Source organism: Brienomyrus brachyistius, chromosome 23 (genome assembly GCF_023856365.1).
Source record: "Brienomyrus brachyistius isolate T26 chromosome 23, BBRACH_0.4, whole genome shotgun sequence".
NCBI classification, from domain to species: domain Eukaryota; kingdom Metazoa; phylum Chordata; class Actinopteri; order Osteoglossiformes; family Mormyridae; genus Brienomyrus; species Brienomyrus brachyistius.
Window position 1 is genome coordinate 12,679,826 of NC_064555.1, and position 18,995 is coordinate 12,698,820.

General features: G+C 44.4%; 1 protein-coding gene and 2 long non-coding RNA genes across 5 annotated transcripts in view; 1 reads left to right on the forward strand and 2 right to left on the reverse strand.

The window, feature by feature from the left end:
- The window catches only part of LOC125719462 (uncharacterized), a 108,189-nt gene that overhangs the window by 68,265 nt on the left and 20,929 nt on the right, over window positions 1–18,995 (forward strand). The gene's annotated exons all lie outside the window — the stretch shown is intronic.
- The window catches only part of LOC125719454 (class I histocompatibility antigen, F10 alpha chain-like), a 73,836-nt gene that overhangs the window by 40,466 nt on the left and 14,375 nt on the right, over window positions 1–18,995 (reverse strand). The window lies entirely within an intron of this gene.
- On the reverse strand, window positions 9,774–17,034 carry LOC125719464 (uncharacterized). The gene is made up of 3 exons (XR_007385096.1): window positions 15,683–17,034; window positions 15,429–15,500; window positions 9,774–10,780 (listed from the first exon to the last, which is right to left on the reverse strand). It is a non-coding gene; the product is annotated as an uncharacterized LOC125719464 (long non-coding RNA).

Sequence of the window (18,995 nt, forward strand, 5' to 3'; positions counted from 1 at the left end):
AAAACAGATTTATATTACAAATATGACCATTCCTACCAGATACACCCACTACCGCTAAAAAAGGGGGGATTTGGATTTGGCATTAACCTACTGAAAACCAAACACAGTGATCACCTTTTATAGCACCCTACAACTTCAAAATATGACTAGGTTATCATTTTATTGTGCATGTAAAAATCCAGTACAACACATTTAATTTCCACAGAAATTTCCCATAACTGGAAAATGGAAATTAAAAATTCAGATTTTTCAGGAGCTCTGATGTAGCTATTGAAAAATAAACATTTTATTTACTTGTGCTAGTAAATCAAACAAGATTCAAACCCAAACATTAGGCGGTGATGCAGCACCCTCATCGCCCCCCTTCCCGCACCTTTACTTACCTCCGGTTTGGTTGAAGCGCTTTTTTGCCACATCTACGTTGTTTTTGAACAGCAACTCTTCACCATTAAGATTCTGATTCTCTTTGTTCCAGTAATCAGGCCCCTCAGACTTTACCATCCATTCCTGACGGGGAGTCATTCTGTGGCTGTTGCTGTCATAGTGAACAAAGGGCTCCCCGTCCACCAGCCCTACAATTATAAACTCTGGGAGGTTCGGTATCCCTGATGTGCCGCTGTAGACATACTGCAGGGAATGGGGCACTGGGAAAACAAAAACACACACATTACAGTTACAGACCCTGGGAAAGCAAAACACACACATTACAGTTACAGACACTGGATCACAGTTATTGCTCTACATTCAAAAATCCAAAATTAATCCGAATTATATATTTAATTTATAAATGCTACCCAATTCATCTGATTTTGCAGAGAACCGCTTACTGCATGTGTGACAAACAGACACCTCTGACTCACTAGAAGATGCGCTACCGCCACAGTAGCATTAGCATTAATAGCTCTAAAAGTACTGCGATAACACATAAGTAATAGCAATAAACAAGACTGACGTGGGAGTGGCGCTTATCTTAGTCCTCACCATTAAGATTTTGCATCATCTTAGAGAAATTTAAGTTAGTATACTTTTCTTTACGCATTGGTTCTGTATCGTTACAATTTAAAACCAAAACATTAATTGGCAGATGGTGTAAGCACTAAGCAATAACAGTAAAAATAATTTTTTAAATAGTGCACATTATCGATTAAAACGTGACAGATAAAAAAAATCCGTCACACTGAGTAGAGAAAAAACGCTACTGGCACTGCATTGGACTCCTGGGCTGTTTCTCAATACCAGGGAAGACCAGCCTTGCTAACTCGCCTTCTAAGAATGAACTTGGAGGCGCAATGAATCATGGGATCGGTCTCGTTCAGTAAGGATGCAACCTGTCACGCCCGGCTGTGATCGCGCTGTTTAAAAGCGAGCGATCGCTCGGGCAGGCGGGCAAAGAGCAGGCGGACAGGCGTATACGGGTAAAACACGGGGTTTAATCGGGAACTGGGGATCGGGACACATCTAACCGCAACGAACATCAATGACAGACAAGGCAAACAGGTAAGACCAGGACTTAAATAAGACAGGACCAAGCAAAGTAAATGGACAAAGCTGGAGACGATCAGGGAAGCACACGTGGGTAATCAGGGGGCGTGGCACACACGAGGAGCGGACGGAGCGGGCGTCACACAACCAATGCATCCTTGACATTTAGGCCGGGGCAAGGAGGACATCCGGGGATTTTTACTTCTGTTCCTGAGTATTGGAACTGGTTTTCGGCAATGGAAAAACGGGTACGCGAGAACACAAGTACAGTCACCCCTGGTCTGTCAGTGAATCTACAGGTGTACAACTCTTATTGCAAGAATTCACATGTTGATTTGCAGATGTGTCAAACTGGTCTATCAGTTTACATCTTTTGATACGGGTGTGTGAATGTGTTTGCCACCATATTCACTGCAGCATCTGTAGCTAACCTCTGAGCACATTAATTTCTTAATTTGTGATGCGGAGAATATAATTTGTGCACTTGCAATGAAAGATTTTCAGAAGGTGTAACTTTTGTGTTCTAGGGTTAGTCAATCCTTGTCGACAGCCTAGGGCACCACCTTCTGAGGGGGCGCTGACTTGTCTGCTAATCCCACTTTGCCTCAAAGGGGGGGATGATGCTGGCCTAGGGCGCAACATGACTTGTTCTAGGAAGCAGGATTTCTTGCTTAGCTGGATAACTTTGATTTAAGGTAGTCTGAGATAAACTGACTTTATCTTCATTCACTTACATTTAGCCCTTAAACGCGAAAAGTTATCAGATTAAGCAAGAAATCCCGAATCGCGGAACACCCCCTAGGTGATTTTGCGCAGGGATATCAGGTGCTTTTCTCATTTGCATGCGGGGAACCCCAGCGCACACAGACAAAATAAACAGAAGACTTACCCTAACCTAAGGTGTCTGAATTTTATTGATTTCCATCTAAATATTTAACTTCCACAATCGACATGTTCCACTATGGTTAGGTCTGTCTAGCTTAGATGTGTGTTATTGTTTTTTAGTTAAACAAGTTTTCTAGTTAAACAAGAACATTACGTTTTTTACAGACACGCACACACACGAAACGAAAGTCCCTTTTATCATTCTGCCAGTAAAGACTCACAGCGTCATACCATGAGGCACTTTCAAACTTAACCCACTACAAAATGTCATACAATTCAAAATCTCCATAGTCGATGAAGTACATTGTATTTCAGTTACGCTGTGATTTCCAAACAAACTGTTGTTTTGAGTTCTGATATTTCTCTTATAAGATAGGCTTTAAGACATTTAAATGTATAAAATACATACTTACACGTACGTATCTTACGAAAAAACAACCATGCTTCAAATGGCACTTGTTTAGCATAAGAGAACGATATCTTTTAAAAATAAACACTTTAAATATAAGATTTTCTCGTTTACCGACATCTCAATAATGAAACCAACATAACAGAAAACATAAATTAAGAAATACATTAAGATTTAACGTAAAATCAGGTTTATTAAAACTTACCTGCAAGGATGTCGTTAATGCTGAACGAAATGACTGCAAAAAGCAGAGATAATGTAAACAAACAACTCATTTACCAAAGTGTGCCCATGACACTGATAGACTCCGCAGCAGGTTGCGCTCTTAGCGTAAAGAATAACCAATAGTAACCAACAGAAGACCTGACATCACAAATCTCTTGGATGTTGCAGGATGATGACGTTTATAAAAATGTGCATACCTCAAGAGGTTCTGGGAAATGGAGTTTATTTTTTTAGACTTCTAAGACTATATTGCTTTCATGTATGGCCTTTATTTTAGCAGTGGGGGAAGCCAACATTACAGCACAGACGTGTAACTTTATATTTAACTTCATATTCTCAGGTAATAGGGGTCATAACAGTTGCAGTATATTTATTAATATATTACAAAGAGGTACATATTTTTCCAAGACAAATGTAACTAAAATATAACTATAAAGACCTGTGATGGACTGGCATCTGGTCCAGGGTGTATCCCAGCCCTTCAGTGAAAATCCTGAGGTTTGCTGCTGACACCCCTGTGGTCAGACTCACAACTAACAGTGATGAATCTGTCTACAGAAACCATGAAGTGTAAAGGTGCAATTAAATTCATCTAATGTTCAACACCCATCAGCAGTGAGATGAGGCCAGTGTTGAGGAGGGCAGAGTAACCTTTCCTCGTATGACATTTCTCTAAGACCAGGAATCATTTTTGTGGCCCTACGCTGCACCTTTTCTAAGGCCACAATGTCCTTTTTAAGATATGGTGACCAAACCTGCACACAATATTCTAGGTGAGGTCTCACCAAGGAATTGTATAATCTTAGCATTACCTCCCTTGACTTAAACTCCACACACCTGGAGATATACCCCAACATCCTATTGGCCTTTTTTATTGCTTCCCCACACTGGCGAGAATGGGACATGGAAGCATCAACATACACACCAAGGTCTTTTTCATGATCAGCTACCTTTATTTCAGTGGGACCCATAAAATACCTATACTTTATATTTCTGCTCCCTACATGGAGTACCTTACATTTGTCTATGTTAATTTTCATCTGCCAAGTATCGGCCCAGTCACTAATTAAATCAAGATCCCGCTGTAGCTGCTAAGCCGCTAATTCAGTATCTGCTACACCACCCACCTTGGTGTCATCAGCAAATTTCACCAGTTTACTATATATATTGGCATCTATATCATTTATGTAAATTAGAAACAATAGTGGTCCTAAAATCGAACCCTGCGGTACCCCACTATGAACGCAAGCCCACTGTGACATTGTGCCTCTTATAACTACTCGCTGTTTCCTATCTGTTAACCAGTTATCAATCCAGGTCGCTACGGTACCTAAAATACCTGTCGCTTTCAGTTTAAGTAGGAGCCTCTTGTGGGGGACAATATCAAAAGCCTTTTGGAAATCTAAGTAGATGACATCATAGGCCTTCTTATTGGATTGGATTGGATTGGATTGGATTGGAAAAACCCTTTATTGCTGATGCAATATACCATGGCACCAGTCACAAGTACCGGTGAAGAGCAGGCCATCAACCGACCTTACATATACACAGACATCACAGTAGGGGGAAGACCGGCCGGGAGACAGGGGAAGTGAGAAGAATAGAAACAAGATAACATGGTGGGAGAGGAGGAGAATAAAAAAACACCCCCCAGATTGCACTCCAGTAGGGAGTACATTGTGGGAACCGAAAAAAACACCTCAGCAACATAAGCATATGGGCACTACACCTTACATAAAAATGACACGACTTGCAACGGGTAGGGGAAAGGGGGTGTGGAGGTGACCCAGCAGAGACAGACAGCCATCCGGTCCTGCTGCCATAGAGACGGCGCTGGTCACAGACCCGCCTGTTCACGCTGGGGGTATGAAGCGGCGAAGGCGTGGGATGGGGGGAGGGTAAGTCCTTGGGATTGGGGGAGAGGAATGCAAGAGAGTCTCACTGCCTTGTTCTTCTTGGGGAGTTGTTAGTTCCAGCAGCAGCCTTGGCCAAGGCCAGTGCTGATATGGGGGAGCCAAATACTTGATAGAATAAGGTTGTTTGGGTTTCCATGCGAGGAGCTGAAATTTCCAGCTCCTCTAATGTCCACGCTGATCTCCGCCATCCAATAATTTTTGCAAAGCTGTTAGCTTCTCCATGATGTTATCCAGTTTGCGACAGTCTGCACAGTCTGAGTGCTAACAGCTCTGCCCACTCCATCATCATTCCGGCCAGCCTAGTGGGGCTTTGAGAGGCTGTCACCGTCTTCTTCAATCTTTGATAAACCAGGGCAATGCCTAAGCCAATCAGCATAATACCTGTAATCATGGTTCCGAATAAGTAGATGTCTTCAATGTCCTCCACGGAAAGAGCTGCCAGGCACACAACCCTCCACCGCTCCCATCCGTCCATCGTGTAGCCAGCTGTGTATGTTCCTGCAGGACAGTCAGGTTCCCCCGACCCTAGGCTTCTCGTCGAGAAGATGGTGTCAATTGCGTTGAGAGACCAGCTGATCAAATCCATAATTTTTCGTGGTTTGGAGAGCAGGGCTGAGAGAGTCTCTTCACAGACACAGTATAAGACAGTAGACTAGACGAGACGAGAGGAGCGAAGCAGGGAAGATAAGGGGAGGGAGAGGGTAAGAAGTGCGACCGCCTCCGTTGAGAGCCAAACGAGATGACATCAACTTCCTGAGTAGCTTCCTCAAAAAACTCCAACAGATTCATTAAACAGGATCTACCTCTCCTAAATCCATGCTGGCTATCCCGCAAAATGTTATTGGAGTCCAGGTAATCTACAATTTTTTCTTTGATTATAGCCTCCATAACTTTACCAGTTATACAAGTTAGACTGATTGGCCTATAGTTTGACAAATTACTTCTATCCCCCTTTTTGAAAATGGGCGTTATGTTGGCATGCTTCCAATTAGAAAGTACCACACCTTCAGATAAGGATTTTTGAAACAGTAAAGTTAACGGTCGGCAAATAATATCGCTCAACTCTTTTAACACTATAAGTAAGATGCCATCAGGGCCCTGTGATTTGTTTATTTTGAGCTTAGCTAGGCTTTGCAAAACATCAGCTTCAGTTATATATATTAGTTATAGACGACCTCATTCATTATTCATTATTTTTAATGCTTTGTTGTGGCAGTGCTGCCTGTGAGTGGCCTGCAGGTTTGGGAGATCACACCCGATAGTGCGAGCAGCCGAACACGCCACTCTGTGTAGGTCTGCATGGTGGACATTAACTGTATGGTCTCTGTATCCAAAGTCATCAACCATTAGTCATGAATCTGACCACAGTGGTGTCATCAGCAAACTTCAGGGTTTTCACTGAAGGGTCATTGGAGGTGCCATCATTGGTAGCTGTCTGAAGCCAAGGGGTGACAAAACAGCCTTGGGGAGCACCAGTGATGAGGGTAAGGCTGTCAGATGCGTTTCCCCAGCTGAACCTACTGTCTTCTGTTTTTAAGCAAATCTGTGATCCAGCAACAGGTAGAAAACAGCACAGACAGCTGGGAGAGTTTAACCTGCAGCAGCTCAGGATCGATGGCATTAAAAGCTGAGCTTATGTTCTCAAACAGTACTGTCACATAGGAGCCGGAGGTGTCAAGATGCTCTAGTAAAGAATGCAGGGCCAGGTTAACATTGTAAGCTGACCATTTGGCCATATATGCGAACTGCATGGGGTCAAGCAGAGGATTAGTTACTGCTTTCAGATGGAAAAAGTCTATGATCAGAATGTTTAATAATAATAATAATAATAATAACATGCCTGGGCGGCATGGTGGTGCAGTGGTTAGCACTGTCGCCTCACACCTCTGGGACCCGGGTTCGAGTCTCCGCCTGGGTCGCATGTGTGCGGAGTTTGCATGTTCTCCCCGTGTCGTCGTGGGGTTTCCTCCGGGTACTCCGGTTCCCCCCACAGTCCAAAAACATGCTGAGGCTAATTGGAGTTGCTGAATTGCCCGTAGGTGTGCATGTGTGGGTGAATGGTGTGTGAGTGTGCCCTGCGATGGGCTGGCCCCCCATCCTGGGTTGTTCCCTGCCTCGTGCCCATTGCTTCCGGGATAGGCTCCGGACCCCCCGCGACCCAATAGGATAAGCGGTTTGGAAAATGGATGGATGGATAATAACATGCCTCAGTGTGATGAACATCTTTCATGATGGTGTAACAGTGACCCTTAATATTTCCTTCCCTCGTAGCACATGTCACACGCTGTCTGCACTTAGAGATTCCCTTTGTCACCACGTATAATCAGAATGGAGTCTGGCTGTTCACTTCCAGCTTTAGAAAGATCTGCCAGCTTTTTAAGGCTTTGTGCTCACAGGACTGAATGTGGAATGTAAATATCGACCAGGATGAATGAGGTAAACTCTCTTACAGAGTGAAACAGTTCACATTCAATAAAAACTGTCTCTATTTAAGGTGAACATGATTTTACCAAAACCATGACAGGTTCTCCACCTCCTTCTGGTAGGGCGTTTGATCGTTATGGAAAATCTGACCCACTAGGACTGTGTCAGCAAACTTGACAGCGGTGTTAGACTGGAATGTGGCCACACAGTCATGTGTATATAGGGAGTAGAACAGGGGGCTCAGCACACAACCCTGGGGGGGTTCCTGTGTTGGGGGTGTTTAGGATGTGTGTCCATCCACTTGGACAACCTGGGATCTGCTTGTCAAAAAGTCCAGGGCCCAGTTGCAAAAGTTGGTGTTTGGACCAAAGTACTCCAGCTTGCTGATGAGTTTAATAGGGATTATACAGAATTTACAGATGATAGATGTCACGCTTGCTGATCGGGGTTACAGCGAGCGAGCAGGCGAGCGGGCAGAAAGCAGGCCAGGTAGTCAGAACTCGGGGAAGACTAGGGTTTATTAGCGGGTACTCGGGGAAGAAGACATCAATGAACATCAGACGCTGACTAACATCAATGACGGACAAGGGAAACCGGGGAGACCAGGACTTAGATACACAGGACTAATCAAAGTAACTTGACACAGCTGGGTACAATCGGGAAAGAACACTTGGGTAATCAGGGGGTGTGGCACACACGAGGAGCGGACGGGCCGGGCATCACAAAAGATGTAGCTTTATGACTTTGCAAATGCGAAAGCCAATTAAACGAAATGAAATTTAATTATATAATTGTCTGTGCCTGCTTGTTCAGCAGGATGGTAGAGATTATAGTACTGAAAACAATGACGTTTTTCCACTGACATTCAGGAACCGAGCCATACCACATTAAAAAAAAAAAAAGCAAACAAGATAAACCTTCAGTGAAAAACATTCCTGGGTAAAGACAGACATTTATTTAAAGAAATTAAGGATTAATTATGCAATTATTTCCTGCTGGTCCTGCAATATGGGGCGGCATGGTGGTGCAGTGGTTAGCACTGTTACCTCACACTTCTGGGACCCAGGTTTGAGTCTCTGTCTAGGTCACATGTGTATGGAGTCTGCATGTTCTCCCCATGTCATCGTGGGATTTTCTCCAGGTACTCTGGTTTCCCCCCACAGGTCAAAGACATGCTAAGGCTAATTGGAGTTGCTAAATTGCCCGTAGGTGTGCATGTGAGAGTGAATGGTGTGTGAGTGTGGCCTGCGATGGGCTGGCCCCCCCGTCTTGGGTTGTTCCCTGCCTCGTGCCCATTGCTTCTGGGATAGGCTCCAGACCCCCCGCGACCCAGTAGGATAAGCGGTTTGGAAAATGGATGGGTCCTGCAATACATTAAAAATCACAAACACACACCTGTCCAGAATTATCCCCTTTATTTTATTAGCCCATTTCAGACAAAATATTTACATTCAAAATGAAAATTTATGTAATACGGATTTCCGTAAGGTCTCTTTAATAATTTATTTTACTGATATTAAGAAGTTTCATTTTGTGAACATGGTGATCATATTAATTGATTTTCCGCTTGTGTATATAATAGAAACAGAATTTCATTATTAACAGTTTTGTATGCAAAACCACCAAAGCATAAGGTTTAGGGTAACATTACCCACAGCAATTAGACTGACTGAAAAAGCTCGTAATATTACATTAATTCTCAAAGAAACAAATTCACAACTTAAGCAGAAAATTAAATCACATATAAAACAATATATTAAAACCCTGTGAGAAATGCACAATGTATTTAAAATATATTTTTCACCAACATAAGTCACCAATAATCCTCACCTGAATGTAACAATGTAACTACAGGTGATTTTAAAATTTGTTTCCTGTAGTAATAAACCTCCAGCTGTCACGATCGTCCGGGAAGCGGGCGAACGCGCTGGCAGGCGAGCGGGTAGTAAGCAGGCGTAAGCAGGGTGAATGGGGATTTATTATACGAACGCGGACTTGGGAACATGGCACGCCGACTGACATCACGTAACATCAATGACGGACAAAGGACTCGGGTAAGACACGGACTGAAATACACAGGACTGATTGAAAATAAGCAGACACAGCTGGGTACAATCCGGGAAACACACGTGGGTAAGCAGGGGGCGTGGCACACAGGAGGAGCCGACGAGCAGGTCATGACACCAGCCAAAGCTCACATGTATCCTGATTTTCTGTTACACTGTTTCATACATTTATCAGCCACATTCATCGTTTCATTGCCCATCTTTCTGTTTGCTGTTGCTTTATCCTTGGTGCTCATTACTGTAAGCCAGTGATCAGTGCATCTCACACACAGGGTCAAAGCTAACTTTTTTGTTCAATTTCAGACAGGGGGCTCATAATTTTAATCCTTTACCGTATGCATAAAACAGCGAGTATTTGACTGCAAATACATGGAACTTATTATTAAATTTATTCTGTTCATGACTGCTGCTGATTAATAAGGTTGTAGCAGATTTACAAAGAATAGACAGTATATTGTAGTGTGTATCAGGTCTGCACATTCATCTCATCTTGTCTGTCATTATCTGGCAGTAAAAGAGAAGAACCTGAAAGCAAAACCAGACAGAAATGAGAAGAAAATTTCCTGAATGCAACTAGAGGACAAATTAGACAAAGCAAATAAACGCGTGTATACAGATATGAGAGCTGCAGAAGAGTATAATACGCGGTAATACCACGGATATACACGGTACGCCAATGGAATGGGGAAAAATAAAAACAGCATTCGAGCGGCGGTAATAAAATGTATGGTAACACCTCAGTAACTGATGAAATTGCTCATAAATGCATATTCTTACATCAGTTATAAGTCCCTTTGTTCTGTTAAATTAATTGTTTTCCCCTCCAACACCACCTGGTGGCAGTGTAGCCTGCGCTGTACGGGGTTGCTGAGCATGAATTTGTTTAAACACACGATCAGGCTGTTACACGTAAGGCTCTCATGCGAAGATCTCAGCTGAATTCAAGACAATATTTACACACAAAGCATGTACATACATTCATGGACACACACGAAAGCAAAGTTTTTTAATTCCAGATTAGATCTAAGTTATTTTCTTTTTCAGAATAAAGATGGATAACTTGGACTGAATAATGAAAAATAAATATGTTTGGGGAGAAACACCAAGTGAGTACAGCGGTACCTCGACCCACGAACAGTCCTGTTCACGAACAAATCGGGTTACGAACCAAATTTTTTTTGTACCGGTTCGCGAACCGTGTTTCAGGCAGCGAACACACAAATATCCCCCAAAAGGGTCCATTGAAAGCGCCCCAAAGAACCACCCGAAACACGAAGAAGTCTACATTATGCCCAAGAATGGTAGTGGGATGTATTAAACAAAAATTTGTTGCAGATGTATATCTTAACTAAATCTCTTCTGAGGTCAAATACCTGTAAAAAGAAAAAAAAATAGAGAAAGTTCTGTTATAGCGGTACCTTTCAGTGATTGATAAACATGTTTGTGATGGTTTTTAACAGTCACATAACTATACATAAAATTACAGTACTTCATTAATAACAAATTATTAAGTAACTCATATTTAAGTGTTATATTCTCCATTCACACAGTGGCAATTAACTGCGTATTGTTTGTTTACAGTACAAACAAAGAAGTTTTCCATACAACACGTGGCATCACAAAATTAACATAAAAATTTTAGGCATATGAAAATAATGTACAGTATAATTTAAAAAATCACATTTTCCAAATTACTGTATTGTTTTTGACTGTTTGTCTTTTAATGTTAATTGTTTAGTTTTTGGGGGGGATGTTTTGTGGTTCTTTTCCGTGTTTTTGCGTCTTTTGAAGGACCAGCCCGCCAATATGCGTATGCTAAGTTGTACTGTTTTACTTAATTTAGCATTAACCATCCATCCATCCATCCATCCATCCATCCATCCATCCATCATCTTCCACTTAATCTGAGGTCGGGTCGCGGGGGCAGCAGTCTCAGCAGGGAGGCCCAGACTTCCCTCTCCCCGGCAACTTCATCCAGCTCCTCTGGGGGGATCCCGAGGCGTTCCCAGGCCAGCCGAGAGCCATAGTCTCTCCAGCGTGACCTGGGTCTTCCCCGGGGTCTCCTCCCAGTGGGACATGCCCGGAACACCTCACCAGGGAGGCGTCCAGGAGGCATCCTGATCAGATGCCTGAGCCACCTCATCTGGCTCCTCTCGATGCGGAGGAGCAGCAGCTCTACTCTGAGTCCCTCCCGAGTGACTGAGCTCCTCACCCTATCTTTAAGGGAGAGCCCAGCCACCCTGCGGAGGAAACGCATTTCGGCCACTTGCACCTGCGATCTCGTTCTTTCGGTCACTACCCATAGCTCATGACCATAGGTGAGGGTAGGAACGTAGATCGACTGGTAAATTGAGAGCTTCGCCTTTTGGCTCAGCTCTTTCTTCACCATGACAGACCGATGCAGCGCCCGCATCACTGCTGACGCCGCACCGATCCACCTGTCGATCTCCCTTTCCATCGTTCCCCAACTCGTGAACAAGACCCCAAGATATTTAAACTCCTACACTTGGGGGAGGACCCCGTCCCCAACCCGGAGAGAGCATTCTACCCTTTTCCGGCTGAGGGCCATGGTCTCGGATTTGGAGGTGTTGATTTTCATCCCAGCCGCTTCACACTCGGCTGCGAACTGTCCCAGTGAGAGTCGAAGGTCATGGTCCGATGAAGCCAACAGAACCACATAATCTGCAAAAAGTAGAGACCTAATCCTGAGGTCACCAGACACCCTGAACGCCCTGGCTGCGCCTAGAAATTCTGTCCATAAAAACTATGAACAGAATCGGTGACAAAGGGCAGCCCTAACGGAGTCCAACTCCCACTGGAAACGAGTCCGACTTATTGTCACCCATGTGGACCAGGCTCTGGCACCGGTCATACAGGGACCAAACCGCCCTTAAAAGGAAGCCCGGCACCCCATACTCCCGGAGCACCCCCCACAGGACTCCCCGAGGGACACGGTCAAATGCCTTCTTCAAGTCCACAAAACATATGTAGACTGGTCGGGCAAACTCCCATGAACCCTCCAAAACCCTGCTGAGAGTATAGAGCTGGTCCACTGTTCCACGGCCAGGGCGAAAACCACAATGCTCCTCCTGAATCTGAGGTTCGACAATCCAGCGGATCCTTCTCTCCAGGACCCCTGAATAGACCTTACCTGGGAGGCTGAGGAGTGTGATCTCCCTATAGTTGGATCATACCCTCCGGTCCCCTTTCTTAAAGAGGGGGACCAGCACCCCGGTCTGCCAGTACAGAGGCACTGCCCCCGATGTCCACGCGATGCCGCAGATGCGTGTCAACCAGGACAGCCCCGCAACAGCCAAAGCATTGAGGAACTCCAGGCGAATCTCATCCGGGCCTGGCCACCGAGGAGCTTTTTAACCACCTCAGCGACCTCCGCCCCAGAGATAGGTGAGTCCACCCCCAAGTCCCCACCCGCTGCTTCCACATTGGAAGGCGTGTCGGTGGGATTGAGGAGGTCTTCGAAGTATTCCTTCCACCGGCCCAAAAAGTCCCGAGTTGAGGTTAGCAACGCACCATCCCCACCATAAACAGTGTTTATGTTGCACCGCTTTCCTGCCCGGAGCCGCCGGATAGTGGACCAGAATCTCCTCGAAACCATCCGGAAGTCATTTTCCATGGCCTCGCCAAACTCCTCCCACACTTGAGTTTTTGCCTCAGCAACCGCCAAAGCTGCACCCTGCTTGGCCTGCCAGTAGCTGTCAGCTGCGTCTGGAGTTCCACAGGCCAAAAAGGCTCGATAGGACTCCTTCTTCAGCTTGACGGCATCCCTCACCACCGGTGTCCACCAGCGGGTTCGGGGATTGCCGCCGCGACAGGCACCGACCACCTTACGGCTGCAGCTGCAGCTCTGGTCAGCCGCCTCCACAATGAAGGCACGGAACATGGCCCATTCGGACTCAATGTCCCCCGCCTCCCCCGGGACATGGGAGAAGTTCTGCCGGAGGTAGGAGTTGAAACTCTCCCTGACAGGGGATTCCGTCAGACGTTCCCAGCAGACCCTCACTATACGCTTGGGCCTGCCAGGCCTAGCTAGCTTCCTCCCCCACCAGCGGAGCCAACCCACCACCAGGTAGTGATCAGTTGACAGCTCCGCCCCTCTCTTCACCCGAGTGTCCAAGACATGCGGCCGCAAGTCCGACGACACGACTACAAAGTCGATCATCGAACTGTGGCCTAGGGTGTCCTGGTGCCAAGTACACATATGGACACCCTTATGTTTGAACATGGTGTTCATTATGGACAATCTGTGATGAGCACAGAAGTCCAATAACAAAGCACCACTCGGGTTCAGTTCGGGAGGTCCGTTCCTCCCAATCACGCCCCTCCAGGTTTCACTGTCATTGCCCACGTGAGCATTGAAGTCCCCCAGCAGAACAAGAGAGTCCCCAGGAGGAGCGCTCTCCAACACCCCTTCCAAGGACTCCAAAAAGGGTGGGTATTCTGAACTGCCATTTGGCGCATAAGCGCAAACAACAGTCAGGACCCGTCCCCCCACCTGAAGGCAAAGGGAGGCTACCCTGTCGTCCACTGCGGTAAACCCCAACGTACAGGCACCCAGCCAGGGCGCAATAAGTATGCCCACCCCTGCTCAGTGCCTCTCCCCGCGGGCAACTCCAGAGTGGAAAAGGGTCCAACTCCCCTCAAGGAGACTGGTTCCAGAGCCCAAGCCGTGCATCGAGGTGAGCCCGACTATATCTAGCTGGAACTTCACAACCTCGCGCACCAGCTCAGGCTGCTTCCCCATCAGAGAGGTGACATTCCATGTCCCTAGAGCTAGCTTCTGCAGCTGAGGATCGGGCTGCCAAGGTCCCTGCCTTTGGTCGCTGTCCAACTCACATCGCACCCGACCCCAATGGCCCCTCCTATAGGAGGTGAGCCCACTGTAGGGGGGACCCACGTGCCTTGTTCGGGCTGTGCCCGACCAGGCCCGATGGGTGTAGGCCTGGCCACCAGGCGCTCGCCATCGAGCCCCATCCCCAGGCCTGGCTCCGGGGGGGGTCCAGGTGACCCGCGTCCGGGCAAGGGAAACCGTGAATCCAAAATCTTTCTCTTCATTGGGGGTCTTCTGAGCCGCACTTCGCCTGGTTCCTCACCCAGGACCTTGGGTGACCCTACCAGGGGCATAAAGCCCCAGACAACATAGCTCCTGAGATCATTGGAACAAGCAAACCCCTCCACCACGATAAGGTGTCGGCTCCAGAAGAGGGAAATAATTTAGCATTATTTGTGTATAATTAAGGTTATTTTAACTGAAGTCTATATTCTTGGTCACAGAATGGGAATTTTAAATAGGAACAAATTGATTCAGGTCGCAAACTTTTCAGGTCGTGAACTGAGTCCTCGAATGAATTAAGTTCGTGAGTTGAGGTATGACTAATTTCATACAAGCCCCGCGGAGCATGATGGGAAACGCAAAGCAGTTCCGCTACACAGAAGCCATCCCACCGACGCTACAAGATCTAAATGCAAACGTGGACATGCTTAATTTTACACTGTACTGCTTGTGTGCCACTGAAGGGGGGGGGGGGGGTAAGTATTATCCCCATGCTTCACTCTGAAGCAAATGCTCTGTCTGAACCAAAATATAATAAATTTCTCTTCAGTTTAAGCTAAATAACATCAGCATTAAAACAGACTGTTGTTCAGCCACAATGCTAACACAGTTAGCCTGGTTAAAAAAATCCACAGAACATCACAAGACGGTAGACTTCAAGTAGCTCTGGGTGAATTAAATCCCAGTATGTATTTCACACTTTGATTATGACCGTTCACACAATTATTTGCTAGTTATGTTTCAAAAACATTTTCACGGCTAAAGTACACAGTGTACCTAAAAGCTTTGCTGTCAGGCTGCTTCTTCACCAAGCACCATGTCCAACAATTTTTTGAAGTATAGCACATATACCGCTTATATAAGAAATTGAAATGAATATTTTAAAATGAATGTGACCTTAACATTGTAAATAACCTCTCGGAAGGTTGTTCTACAGTAACAGGACTTACTGTGACATCAGGGAGGGTGAATTCATGCTTTTGGTGGCTGTTGGCTGGAGTTCTCAGGATCAGTGTCAGATGCTCCAATGAAAAACCCAAAGATAAAGTCACAGACTGTTATATTTTATACATACATACTAAAGTGCTCCAAGCAAATTAGTTCAAGCAGATTTGTACACTAAAATTAATCTTAAAAAACAAAGAATCAAATTTCTATTTGTAGTTAAAGTATAAAAAGCCAATTTACAGGTAACAATACTCACAGCTGATCATCATAGTGTACTCAGCAATTACAGAGTTCCAGACCTCCTTTGGCACTAACCCCAGCACACACATCCTAACCACATGCCTCACATCACCAAGTTCAATGCCAAGTGTTGGACAGAGTGGTGTAAAGTACGCCACCACTGGACCCTGGAGCAGTGGAAACCTGTTCTGTAGAGTTATGAATCATGTTTCTTTGTTTGGCAGTCTGAAGGACAACTCTGGGTTTGGCGGATGCGAGGAGAACGTTACCTGCCAGACTGCATTGTGCCAACTATAAAGTTTGGCGGAGGAGAGATAATAGTATGGGACTGGGTTTCAGGGGTTGCGTTAGGCCCCTTAGTTCCAGTGAAGGGAACTCTTAATGGTTCTGCATATCAAGATATTTTGGACAATTCCATGCCTCCAACTTTGTGGGATCAGTTTGGGGAAGGCCCTTTTCTGTTCCAGCATGACTGTGCCCCGGTGCACAAAGCAAGACCCATATAGACATAGTTAGATGAGTTTGGTGTGGAAGAACTTGACTGGCCCACACAGAGCTCTGATCTCAACCCCAATGAACACCTTCAGGATGAACTAGATCAGAGATTATGAGCCAGGCCTTCACGTCCAACATCAGTGCCTGACCTCACAAATGCTCTTCTTGATGAAAGAGCAAGACACACTCCATAATCTTGTGGAAAGAGAAGAGTGACAGCTATTTTAGCTGGAAATGGGGGACCAGCTCCACATTGATGCCTATGGATTGAGAACGGGATGTCATAAAAAGTTCCTATAGGTGTAATGGCCAGGTGTTCTAATACCTTTGACCATATAGTGTATGATGATTGTAGAATATACCGATACTCACGTTTGACTTCTATTAGATTTTGAACTGTGGTGATATAAGAACAGTGTTTTCTGTCAGGTTTACATCTAAGGATCATTTATGACATATTGGGCAATGTGTATGCAGTAACCATATGCATTACTGTAACAGGAGTGTCAGCATAATTTTTTAAAATGTATTACGTGAAAATCATGGTTAACTGCCCACATTGTCAAATGAAGATGTGAAAATGAGCAATTTGGAAAATTGAGCACATTTCAAAAAAATATTCTAACAATCCTTTAACAGTAATACATACGGTTATTACATACATATCGCCTACTACAGGGGTCGGACAATGAAACTGAAACACCTGGTCAATAGTATTTGAGGTTTCACGCCTATATACGCATGGCCAGGTGGCCAGTCTTCACTGACTGCACATTCCATCAGAAAGACCAGAGTGTGAAGATTGAATTAGCAGAGCAACAGAACAGCCGTACAAAAAAAGAGCAAGTTGAGGGAGGCATAAAAAAAGACAATTTCCCCACGGAGAACAATAAAGTATCAATTATTATTATTATTGTCATTATTATTATTGATAATAATAATAATAATAATAATAATAATAATAATAATAATAATAATAAAATACTGCAATCCACACAACGTAATGGGAGACATATTAAAGTTCAAAAGAAGACTTGTCTCGCTGGCACATCTGTAACCAATACAGCAAATCTCTGTGGTGTATTGAGAGCCACAGTATCCAGGGTAATGTCGGCATACTGCCAGGAAGGACGGACTACATCCAACAGCTGTAACTGTGGACGCAAGAGGAAGGATGGGATGTCTGGGTACTAACTCAGATTATATCCAAAAGAACATAAAACCACAGCTGGCCAACTCACTGCACAAATAAATGAGAACAATTTTTTGTTAAAAATAAATTGAAAAACACACGCTGTTTACGGACATATGCCTGAGGAAGATATAGGTTTCACAGTGTGCTGCGTTTTATCGTAGGAACGATCACTCTAAACCAATAGTAACCAAGAGCAGACCTGCCATCACAAGTCTCCAGCAGGTTTCGGGATGATGATGTTTCTATTCGAAATCGAAAGTAATGCGGCGCAAGACATTCAAGGAAACATTACAGTACAGAACAGCGTTACGAAAAACATATGAGCGGTTGTTTCAAGACAGAACTTAAGTTGGATGGCTTTCATGAATGTCCTAATACATCACGCTCGGATTTTAAAAGACTATCTTTAACATCTTTAACTGCTTAATATATGCCTGAATCGGGATTAACTTCTGTTATTAATCAAAGTCAAATTTGAAACCATAAAAACTTTCTGAAAAGTTCGAGGTCGAGTTGCGGTGACAACGCCCTCGACAGGAACGCCACTCCTCGTTTTCATTGGTTCTTTCGCCGATACGTTTAACACGAATGCTCACACCCGGAAACAAATTTTGCTTTTCTACTTTGCTTATATGTATTAAAGCCATTTTCTTGTGATAGACAACAAATATAAATAGTTCTCATTGGCCTGCGATGCCATTACTACTGCTTCACTTGGTTGATTTGCATTATGATACCGCTACTAGACCAGTGGTACTCGTTCTTACAGTGATCCTCTGCGATAACGTGCAGCCATTACATTGTGAACAGATGGACCTCTGCCGTACATGCTGTGTAGGAAATATTTTGCATCCTCAAATGATTTTCCAGTTAAATCTGTTTCTAAAGACCTTCTTTAATGTGTTAAATATTGTATTTTCTGGGCGAGGTATACATATAATTTTGGAATCAATCTACTGACGCAGACACTTCCACATTAATATGACAGATGCGCGAAATCCGAAGGACCATCAGCAACCCCTGCTGATTATACCATTATACTGCGAGATGGACAAGACGGGCTGTGACAGGAGGCTTTACAGCGCTATTGGAAGTGCATTTTCAACAGACAACATTATCTATGAACTGTTTGCAAAATAGGCTATATTAACATATTCTAATTCATGATCACATGTTTAGATAATATTGATAATCTAGGTATTTTTGCGGCAATAATCCAAAATGCAAATTCAGATACCGGCCCAACCCTATATTTGTGTAATTATTTCTGCGTTACTTTGACGCCTGGCTTTGCGTCCTGCATCCTGGTGACCTCATTTTGCAAAGTAAAAATTCCGCCATAATCTATTACCGTCATTTCAATTTTCGTTTCGTTTCAATAATAATAAGGCATATTACTTCATTCCATAATTGTTCATGATTAATATATATAACAGACTTTTTATAAGGCGGTGGAGAGAAAAGATTAACATAGACAGTGAACGTTCAGTAATTTTTCATGTCAATACTACACAAAGCAGCATGATTTTTCTCTGAGTGATAGTGGAAGTCAGTGGTGGCCTAATAGTCTACTTGTAAACAAAAGATTGTTGGTTTGAATCCCCAACCAGCAAGGTACAGTACTGATCCTTGGGTACTG